This window comes from Castor canadensis, chromosome 12 (genome assembly GCF_047511655.1).
Source record: "Castor canadensis chromosome 12, mCasCan1.hap1v2, whole genome shotgun sequence".
Classification (NCBI taxonomy): Eukaryota; Metazoa; Chordata; class Mammalia; order Rodentia; family Castoridae; genus Castor; species Castor canadensis.
Genome location: NC_133397.1, coordinates 19,709,885 through 19,720,583, shown reverse-complemented (window position 1 = coordinate 19,720,583; position 10,699 = coordinate 19,709,885). Strand labels below are relative to the sequence as shown.

Genomic DNA, 10,699 nt, shown 5'->3' with positions numbered 1-10,699 from the left:
CATCTCCTGAGCCAGTGAGCAACATCCAAAGCCAATTGACTGCAAAATTGAAAAACAATCAGCAAACCATCACAACATGCTGACAGCAGGGAGCTGGTTGACGGATCTCTGACCTTGCCCCAGAGAAAGGGGGCAAGGCAAAGAAACAAGTTCCCAGTAAACCAACACAGTAAAAACCCAACTCCAAAGCAGGACAGCTGGTGGGATACAGAGCTGTTCTCCAGAACCTGAGGACAATATATAAACTCAAACTGCCACACCTCAATGAGGGAGGAGCTGACTAAGCAGCTGCTGCTGAAAAGCAGGAAAAAAAAACTAGCAAGACTACCCAACCACCTGGTGAGAGTAAGACAGAGCCTCTGCTTAAATACCAACACCAGGACTGGATGTTGAAGGAGTAACACCAGAACTACTAAGACTGAAATTCTATTGTTCCTGAACCTGGATTTTTTTTTTTTTAATATGGAACACTTCACGAATTTGCATGTTATCCTTGCGCAGGGGCCATGCTAAGCTAATCTTCTCTGTATCGTTCCAATTTTAGTATATGTGCTGCCAAAGCGAGCACATGAACCTGGATTTTTTTGTGTGTGTTTGTTTATTTCCTGTTTGTGTGTGTTTGTCTATCTCTCCCTGTTGATTTCTTTGTTTTTTTTTGGTTTCTGTTTTATTTTGTTTTGTTAGTTTTACTATTATGGGTTAGCTAATAGTAAATTACACACAGACCAAGGACAGAAATAGTATACATACAATAACCTAAAACCCAACACACCCACAAAACAAAATTAAACCAAAGTACAGAAAACAGGTGAATGAAACCACTAATAGCCTATCAAGAACATAGTTACACAGTACCAAGTGGAGCTATGGGAAGATGAAAAAGGGATGGAAAACATTCTCCCCCCACCCCTCAAACAAATTTAATACAGGATTCATACTGAAATGAAGGAAACAGATACCCAGTTCCAGACTCTAACAAAACAAAGAGAAACTACACTAAGGAACCCAAAAACGTCAAGAACATCCTGAAAGAAGAAATCCCGCAAATAATCACTGAGAATATCATGGAGAGGTTACTAGAAATGGTCAACCAAAATGTACAAGAGGAACTCAAGAAAACCAAGACACCAAAAATAAAGAATACAAAAAGACACAGAAACAAATAAATGAACTCATAGGAGCCCTAAATAAACACAAAAGTGAAACAGAGAACACCATAAATAGAGAGATAAATGAATTAAAGACAAAAATTGACAATATTAGAGGAAGTGACCCATGATATGGAAAACCTCAGAGAAAAGAATGAAACAGAAATACAAAACACAATGGAAGGCCACTCCAGCAGACTAGAGCAAGTGGAAGACAGAATCTCAGAACTTGAAGTTGAAATGGAAATTAAAGGAAAAAATGAAGAGCTATTAGTCAAACAAATCAAGACCTGTGAAAGGACTATGCAAGAACTCTCCAACTCCATCAAAAGACCAAACCTGAGAATCATGGGCATTGAAGAAGGAGAAGAGGTGCAAACAAAAGGAATTTGTAATATATTCAACAAAATAATAACAGAAAATTTCCCAAATGTAGAGAAAGCTATGCCAATTCAGGTACAGCAAGCATTCAGGACACCAAACACACTTGGCCAAAATAGAACCACTCCATGACATATTTTCATTAAAACTACAATCACAGAGAATAGAGAAAGAATATTGAAGGCTGTAAGAGAAAAATCAAATAACATACAAAGGTAAACCCATCAAAATTACAGCAGATTTCTCAATGGAAACCTTAAAAGCAAGAAGAGCATGGGGTGAGATCTTCCGGGCACTGAATGAAAATAACTTCAACCCCAGGATACTCTACCCAGCAAAACTATCATTCAAAATAGATGGAGCAATAAGAATCTTCCATAATAAGCAGAAACTAAAACAATATATGACCAAAAAGCCACCACTACAAAAGATTCTTCAAGGATTTCTGCACACAGAAAATGAAAGCAAGCAAAACCATGCAAGGACAGGTAGTACCAAACCACAGGAGAAGAAAAGACAAGGAATCAGAGAGTAACATTGATTCAGCTGCACACAATCAAACCCTTAAACAACAAAGACAACTAAATGACAGGAATCACCACATACCTATCAATACTAACACTGAATGTCAACAGACTTAACTCCCACATCAAAAGACACCATTTGGCAAACTAGGTTAAAAAGGAAGCTCCAACAATCTGTTGCTTACAGGAGACACATCTCATCAACAGAAACAAGCACTGGCTTGGGGTGAAAGGCTGGAAGAATATGTACAAAGCCAATGGCCCCTGAAAACCAGCAGGAGTAGCAATGCTTACCTCAGACAAAGTAGACTTCAAACCTACATTGATCAAGCGAGATAAAGGAGGACATTCCACACTAATAAAAGGGGAAATAGACCAAAAGGAAATAACAATTATCAACCCATATGCATCCAACATCAGTGCACCCAATTTCATCAAATATACTGTGAAGGACCTAAAAGCATATCTAGACTCCAACACAGTGGTAGTGGGAGACTTTAATACCCCCCTGTCATCAATAGATAGGTCATCCAAACAAAAAATCAATAAAGAAATTCTAGAATTAAATCATGCCATTGATCAAATGGACCTAGCTGATGTCTACAGAATATTTCATTCAACTTCTTCACAATATACATTCTTCTCAGCAGCCCATGGAACCTTCTCCAAAATTGATCATATCATAGAGCACAAAGCAAGCCTCAGCAAATATAAGAAAATAGAAATAATCCCATGCATTCTATCTGATTACAATGCATTAAAACTAGACCTCAAGAACAAAAACAATAGAAAACACGCAAACAGTTGGAAGCTGAACAATACATTGTTCAATGATCAATGCATCCCTGATGAAATAAAAGAGGAAATTAAAAGGTTCCTGGACATTAATGAAAATGAAAACACGACCTACTCAAACCTATAGGACACAGCAAAGGCTGTCCTAAGGGGAAAGGTTATAGCCATGAGTGCATATATTGAAAGTACAGAATGATTTCAAATTAATGACCTGATACTACATCTCAAACTCCTGGAAAAACAAGAACAAGAAAATCCAAAACAAGGAGAAGGAGAGAAATAATAAAAATAAGGGATGAAATTAATGAAATAGAAACAACAACAAAACATACAAAGAATCAATGAAATAAAAAGCCGATTATTAGAAAAAATAAATAAGATTGACAGACCCCTGGAAAACCTGACTAAAATGAGGAGAGAAAAAACACAAATCAGTAAAATCAGAAATGCAAAAGGGGAGATAACAACAAACACCACAGAAATCTACAAAATCATCAGAGACTACTTTGAGAACTTATATTCTAATAAATTTGAAAATCTTGAAGAAATGGACAAATTTCTAGATACTTATGACCATCCAAAATTGAATCAAGAGGGTATTAATCCCTGGAATAGATCTATAACAAAAAATGAAATTGAAGCAGCAATAGTCTCCCAAAAAAGAAAAGTCCAGGACCTGATGGATTATCTGCTGAATTCTATCAGACCTTTAAAGAAGAACTTATACCAACTCTCCTTAAACTTTTCCATGAAATAGACAGGGAAGGAACTCATTTTATGAAGCCAGTATTACACTCATGCCAAAACCAGACAAGCACATCTCCAAAAAGGAGAACTAGGCCAATCTAGTTGATTGGCCTAATTTTTGCATGAACATCGATGCAAAAATCCTCAATAAAATAATGGCAAACCGAATTAAATAACACATCAGAAAGATAATTCACCACGACCAAGTCAGCTTCATCCCAGGAATGCAGGGGTGGTTCAACATATGCAAATCTATAAATGTAATACAGCACAAAACCACTTGATCATCTCAACAGATGCAGAAAAAGTCTTCAACAAGATCCAGCACCACTTCATGATAAAAGCTCTAAGAAAACTAGGAATTGAAGGAATGTACAACATTGTAAAGGCTATATATGACAGACCTACAGCCAACATCATACTAATGGTGAAAAACTGAAACCATTTCCCCTAAAATCAAGAACAAGACAAGGGTGCCCACTATCCCCACTCCTATTCAACATAGTACTGGAATTTCTAGCCAGAGCAATTAGGCAAGAAGAAGAAATAAAAGGAATACAAACAAGTAAAGAAACTGTGAAAAAATCCCTATTTGCAGACGACATGATCCTATATCTTAAAGACCCAAAAACTCTACCCCAAAGCTACAGCAAGGTGGCAGGATACAAAATCAACTTATAAAAATCATTAGTTTTTCTATACACCAACAATGAACAAACTGAGACAGAATGTATGGAAACAATTCCATTTATAATAGCCTCAAAAAAAAATCAAATACCTAAGCATAAACTTAACAAAGGATGTGAATGACCTCTACAAGGAGAACTACAAACCCCTGAAGAAAGAGATCAAGGAAGACTGCAGAAGATGGAAAGATCTCCCGTGCTCATGGATTGGTAGAATCAACATAATAAAAATGGCTATAGTACCAAAAGTAATCTACATATTTAATGCAATTCCCATCAAAATCCCAATGGCATTCATCACAGAGATTGAAAAATCTACCCTAAAGTTCATTTGGAAACACAGAGACTGCGAATAGCCAAGGCAATACTCAGCAAAAAGAGCAATGCTGGAGGTATCACAATATCCGACTTCAAACTGTATTACAAAGCAATAGCAATAAAAACAGCATGGTACTGGCAAAAAACAGACATGAAGACCAGTGGAACAGAATAGAGGACCCAGATATGAATCCACAAAGCTATGCCCACCTTATTTTTGACAAAGTCACCAAAAACATATGATGGAGAAAAAACAGCCTCTTCAACAAATGCTGCTGGGAAAAGTGGTTATCTGTCTGCAAAAAACTGAAACTAGATCCATGTTTACCACCCTGCACTAGTATCAACTCAAAATGGATGAAGGACCTTAATATCAGACCCGAAACTCTGAAGTTAGCACGGGAAATATCAGGGAATACTCTGAAAGTAATAGGTATAGGTAAGGACTTCCTCAGTAGAACCCCAGAAGCTCAGCAACTAGGAGAAAGGATGGACAGATGGGACTAGATAAAATTAAAAAGCTTCTGCACAACAAAAGAAATGGTCTCTAAACTGAAGAGACCACCCACAGAGTGGGAGAAAATATTTGCCAGCTATACATCACACAAAGGACTGATTACCAGAATATACAGGGAGCTCAAAAAACTAAACTCTCCCAAAATCAATGAACCAATAATAAATGGACAAGTGAACTAAAGAAGTTTCTCAAAAGAAGAAATTCAAATGGCCAAAAAAACACATGAAAAAATGCTCACCATCTCTAGCCATAAAGGAAATGCAAATCAAAACCACACTAAGATTCCACCTCACCCCTGTTAGAATAGCTATCATCAAAAACACCACTAACAACAGGTGTTGGTGAGCATGTGTGGAAAAAGGAACCCTCGTAAACTGCTGGTGGGAATGCAAGCTAGTGCACCCACTCTGGAAAAAACTATGGAGTCTTCTTAAATATATAAACATAGATCTGCCATATGATCCAGCAATCCCGCTCCTGGGGATATACCCAAAGTAATGTGACACAGGTTACTCCAGAGGCACCTGCACACCCATGTTTATTGCAGCACTATTCACAATAGCCAAGTTATGGAAACAGCCAAGATGCCCCACTACTGATGAATAGATTAAGAAAATGTGGTATTTATACACAATGGAATTTTACTCAGCCATGAAGAAGAATGAAATCTTATCTTTCTCAAGTAAATGGATGTAACTGGAGAACATCTTTTGAAGCGAGATTAGCCAGGCTCAGAAGACCAAAAATTGTACGTTCTCCCTCATATGCGGACTTTAGATCTAGGGCAAATGCAGCAATTTTGTTTGATGTAGGTCACACGCTAAGGGAAGAGCACATACGGGAGGTATGGGGATAGGTAGGAAACCTAAAACTTGAATGTGGTTGATGTGCTTACTGCAGAGGAGCTAATACAGAAACATTAAAGTGACAGAGGTCAATACGGGAAGGTGATCGGGAACTAATGAAAAGGTTAGATAGAGATGCATCAATTTGGGTTGCAACACACTTGTACATGAAAGCAATGCTAGGAATCTCTCTGCATAGTTATCCTTATCTCAACTAGCAAAAACGCTTTGTCTTTCTTATTATTGCTTATGTCTTCTCTTCAACAAAATTGGAGAAGAGGGCAGAACAGTTTGTACTTAGAAGGGAGGGGGTGGGGCGGGGGGAGAAATGACCCCATCAAAGTAAGCAAATATGAATACATTAATAAAACTAAAAAAAAATCTAAACCTGATTTGGGGTGTCATAATTTCCCTTGATATTCTAAGTATATTTTCATCATAAAGTGATAAAAGGTATCCTCACCTTCAAATTCGTGAGCTCCAACCATCTCTGAAGGGCTTTCAGTCTATCCGGGTCCTGGCCAGAGGTGCCCTCACCTTGGATTCCATCGCTGTGACCAGAAGTCTTCACTGTCTTACTAACAAGAGGCTCCTGTGCTGGCTGGCCTCGCTGGAGACATTGCAGTTTGTGTATTCCAGTACAAGAACAAGTAAGGGCCTGAGGTCAGAACCTTGAGGAGAGTGGAGGCATTCTGCTTCAGGCAGATATTCGTTTTTGAGCTCTCAGAATGGAGATCATGACAGAAAAGGGACCAGAGGCTTTCCAGCTCTTGGTCTCCCCAAAATAAAAAAAAAATGTTTCATAGAGGGTTCTATCCATATTTTCAAATCTTTATCTTTTTTTTCTGATGGATCTTTCTATTATCACACTTTCTCTGGCTTTTTGATGTCTTGTTCTCTAAGCAAATAAGTCTTTTATTTACTCACTTGATCAAGTGAGAGAATCTCAGTAAGATTGTTTTATAAATGCAGCAGGCAGTGAAATGTAGAAGGTTGCTCATGTTTATTTCGTGAGCTCCTATTTTGAAGGCCATAACAAAGGCATTAGTTTATAAAACAGTTAACACCATAGAATTCTAAACATGAAACTGCTTATCAAGAGAGGTGGGAAGTTGGTTAGGCAAAACAGAAAACAGACTATGTTGAAAAATTGCTCTGGCTTAGTAGAGGCTTGAGCGTGTATTGATTAAGTGTGTGAATGGTATTGGGTGGATGACATCATGGTGCAGTGTCTAGAGAGCAGAGACCTTTATGACATGAAAACTCTAGAAACTTTGCTTCTGCCTTGTACTTATAAGTGAGACCCTTGGCTAAGTCTTTTAAACTGTTTCACTTTATTTTCTCATATGTCAAATGAGGGGTATAGCTGGGGTGATCTCCAAAAGTACTTCCGGGGCAAGATTTGTGACTCCCAAAACCTTAATTGAGATATTTCACTCTCTTGTTGTTTCTTTATCCCAGTCTCAGCCAAAGATTACTAATGGAGAGGGAGTCACGGTGAGTCACACGATGTGTTAGTACAACAAACTGGTAATACTTGGCTATGGGAATCCAGGCAGTGTTGAGAGGTGAGGTGTCTGGTGTTTTTAGTTTGTTTTCTATTCAAAGTTCTGGTTGTAAATGGAAGCTTCAGAAGTTGAGCAGGAGGGACGATATCACAACATGAAAGAAGGACAAGGTCAAAGATAAGAACAAGTTGCAGTAAACACAGTCAGGGCCTAAGTGTCTTGCTGGAGAATGTCTGACTTCTCAGGGTGTATATATGGTCTAAACCCATAAAAATGACCACAGAAATCCCATCCAAGTACTTTTCATGGGTCTAGGCACATGGTGTCTCTGCACATAAAGAGTTACCCTAAAGGAGCAGAACCAGGTTGAGATACTTTATTTTTGTGGGTACTTTGCTCAAGAAAGCTGAAGAAGTTATGGGGTAGGTTAAATTTAAATTATGGTTAGAAATTGCTTCTGGATTGGAACATTAACTTACAATTCAAATTCCTTTGTGTCTTGCTATGTAACCAAAATGGGGCTTTGATGATATAGCTGCATTCTGATATGTTTCATTGCATGTCATTGTAAGGCCATGTCTGTACTTTATATGTTATGTTATGTATAATAAAATAGAAATTGCATGTAATCCGATTCCATGTATGAATTGGTATGTACACACAAATACATATGGTAAGTATAAATGCAGTACAATTAGGAAAAACATTAAACAGTAACAATGCTGAAGGTTTTTAATGCTTTGTAGCAGGTTTACAAATTTCAGTTTGTTCTTGTTAACAGCCATTGTTGATCATTACAGAGTTAGGTCATTGGCTGAAGCTACACATCTCTGTCCCAAGCCCATGTCTGCATGTGGCACAAAGAAGGCCACTCTGTCCAGAACAAGGTGGTCTGGATAAGGCCCTCCATTCAGAAAGCCACCTATACAACACCCAGAGTCAAAATAATGGCATTGGTCATATATTTTGACTGCATTGCATTAAATTTCATTCAAAGATTATTGAGAAAGCTATGACAATACCTGTAAGTATTTCAAAAAAATGCAAGTCATGGTACTTGCCCTGAAAAACTTATTGGTTGTGAACTCTAGAAGTGGCTGCTGATTTAAAAGCATGTCACATAGTTTTAGTTAACAGAATTAGTAGAGGGATAAATCTAGCTGGGGGTGGAGTCATTGGAGAAAGGAGAAGAGACAAACACAGAGGAACAAAGGACCAGGAAGCCCAAGTATACTGCTTAGGGAAGTTTGGAAATACACATTTTGGGATTTTTCCTGAAGTGGGATATTAAGAATCTAATGTAAGGAGGAAACAAAATCATGCAGGAGTACAAATATATTTGTAGTAAAATAGTGTAAAAGCGTTTGAACTATTTCAGTCCTTCTCTACATGTTCATCTTCTCAGTGTCCTCTGGGTAGAGATGGGCCATGGTGAGAGAAGAAGCTTGGTCATTTTGTTTTTGTTATTATTGTTACTTTTGATGAAGAGTCTTGTTATGTAATTCAGTGGCCTAAAACTTGCTATCCTCTTACCTCAGCCTCCCAAGTGCTGGGGTTACAGATGTGTACCACCACATCTGACTTTGGAAGTTTGGTCTTGATCCATTGTGGCATGGGGGGACCATCAGCCAGAGTCTCAAACTGGTACTACTCAGGCCTCCAATTCTTTTCATAGTTTTTGGAAAATGCCAATATTAGGAGAAGATATGGTCATATAGAAGGATATTTCAATTTGTTCTTATTTATTTCTAAATAGCCTTGGAAATACAAGAGTAAAGCTCATAAGAGTTTATAGAATGTCCAGGAATCAGAGAATCTGAAAATCCAAACATTTACCAAGCATCTGCCATGCCAGGTACTATGTGTGTGATCTGGTTCAATCCTTATAATTATGTATGTGGCATGTGTGAGGTGTGTATTATTATCCCCTTTTTATAGATTAGTCATTAATTAGGACAGCAGCCAAAATGGAATGGATGATTGAACAGGTTGAGAGCTGAGCTGTCAAATGCGATGCTCTGGCTAATTGGTGGGTTGTTGGTGGAGGTTATTTGGCTGGTGGGTCTTGCTAAGCTATGCATTGACTTTGGCTCAGAAGAAACAACTGTAAAACCAAACTTATCTGAAATAAACACCACAATATTATGTTTTAGATTTTGTGTACAAAAATTCAAATCTGGAGTACACTTATACTTTCCCCCTTCTTTTTTAGGTCTTTTTGATTTTAAAACTGCTGTAACACAGTCAGTTTTAAAGTGTTGATGATAACAATATTGTCCTGAATTTTTATACAGACTTTTTCTTCCAAGGACCTTGAAGTGCTAAAAATGTTGTCAACCATATAGGCAAACCTCAAGAATATCTAATTTAGCAAATGTCAGTGATAAATTCTTCTGGTGCTATTCTCCATGTCTTTGAATATATTAGAATGCCCTGGAAATAAGAATGTTTATTCTACAGCAATTGACTGCTGGTAATACAGTTAGTTGGTATAATTCCACTTGTATTTACTGTTTATCTTTTAAATAGCTGCTGGGATTATAAAAAATCCTCCATATTTGCTTTCTATTTCTAAAGTGGTAGGTATTACCCACTGTCTAGTGCTTTCTCCAGGTGGTCTAAAGAATCAGCAGTGGTTTTTACCTAACTTTATCCTTGATACCTTGGAGGACCCTTTCATGAACAAAAGTCGAAGACTTCAAATAAAAATTGGAATTTTAAAAGCCCCAAACCACAAAGAAAGTTCTTATGCAAATGGGAAGCAGTAGAAATTGTGAGATCATGTAAATGAGTGAGAGATGCCTGGAGCAGATAACAGTGGACTTTCCTTGGCGCTGCCAAGCCTCCTCACCCATCTATGGGGCAGCCTGGCCAAAAACTTCTGGAAAGATGTCCCCCATTTTGTGCAGATTACAAAGTCATTCTATTTCACCAAATGATTGGGAGCATTTCAATCTTTGCTTTTTATTTCAATATTCAAAGGCTTAATTAGCTAAAACTAAACTTTGTTCACAATAGTAGCATTATATGTAAGAGTCAATTAAATCCTAGGCAGTGTGGTTACTTGCGCTGATGCAGAAGGTAGGATCTGAAACTGAAGAGAGAGTACCAGGAATCTTGAACCATTGGGACATGCTTAGGGCCTGGTCCCCAGTGGCCTGATCCACTTCCCTCTCTGCTTAGTTCTAGTTGTCTAGGTTCTTCACTCTTTCCCACATCTGTCCACCCTC

General features: G+C 37.9%; 1 non-coding gene across 1 annotated transcript; it reads right to left on the bottom strand.

Moving 5' to 3' along the window:
* Nucleotides 1–456: 456 nt before the first annotated feature.
* LOC141415164 (U6 spliceosomal RNA) lies at nt 457–568 on the bottom strand. The gene has a single exon (XR_012440178.1). It is a non-coding gene; the product is annotated as a U6 spliceosomal RNA (small nuclear RNA).
* Nucleotides 569–10,699: the final 10,131 nt, after the last annotated feature.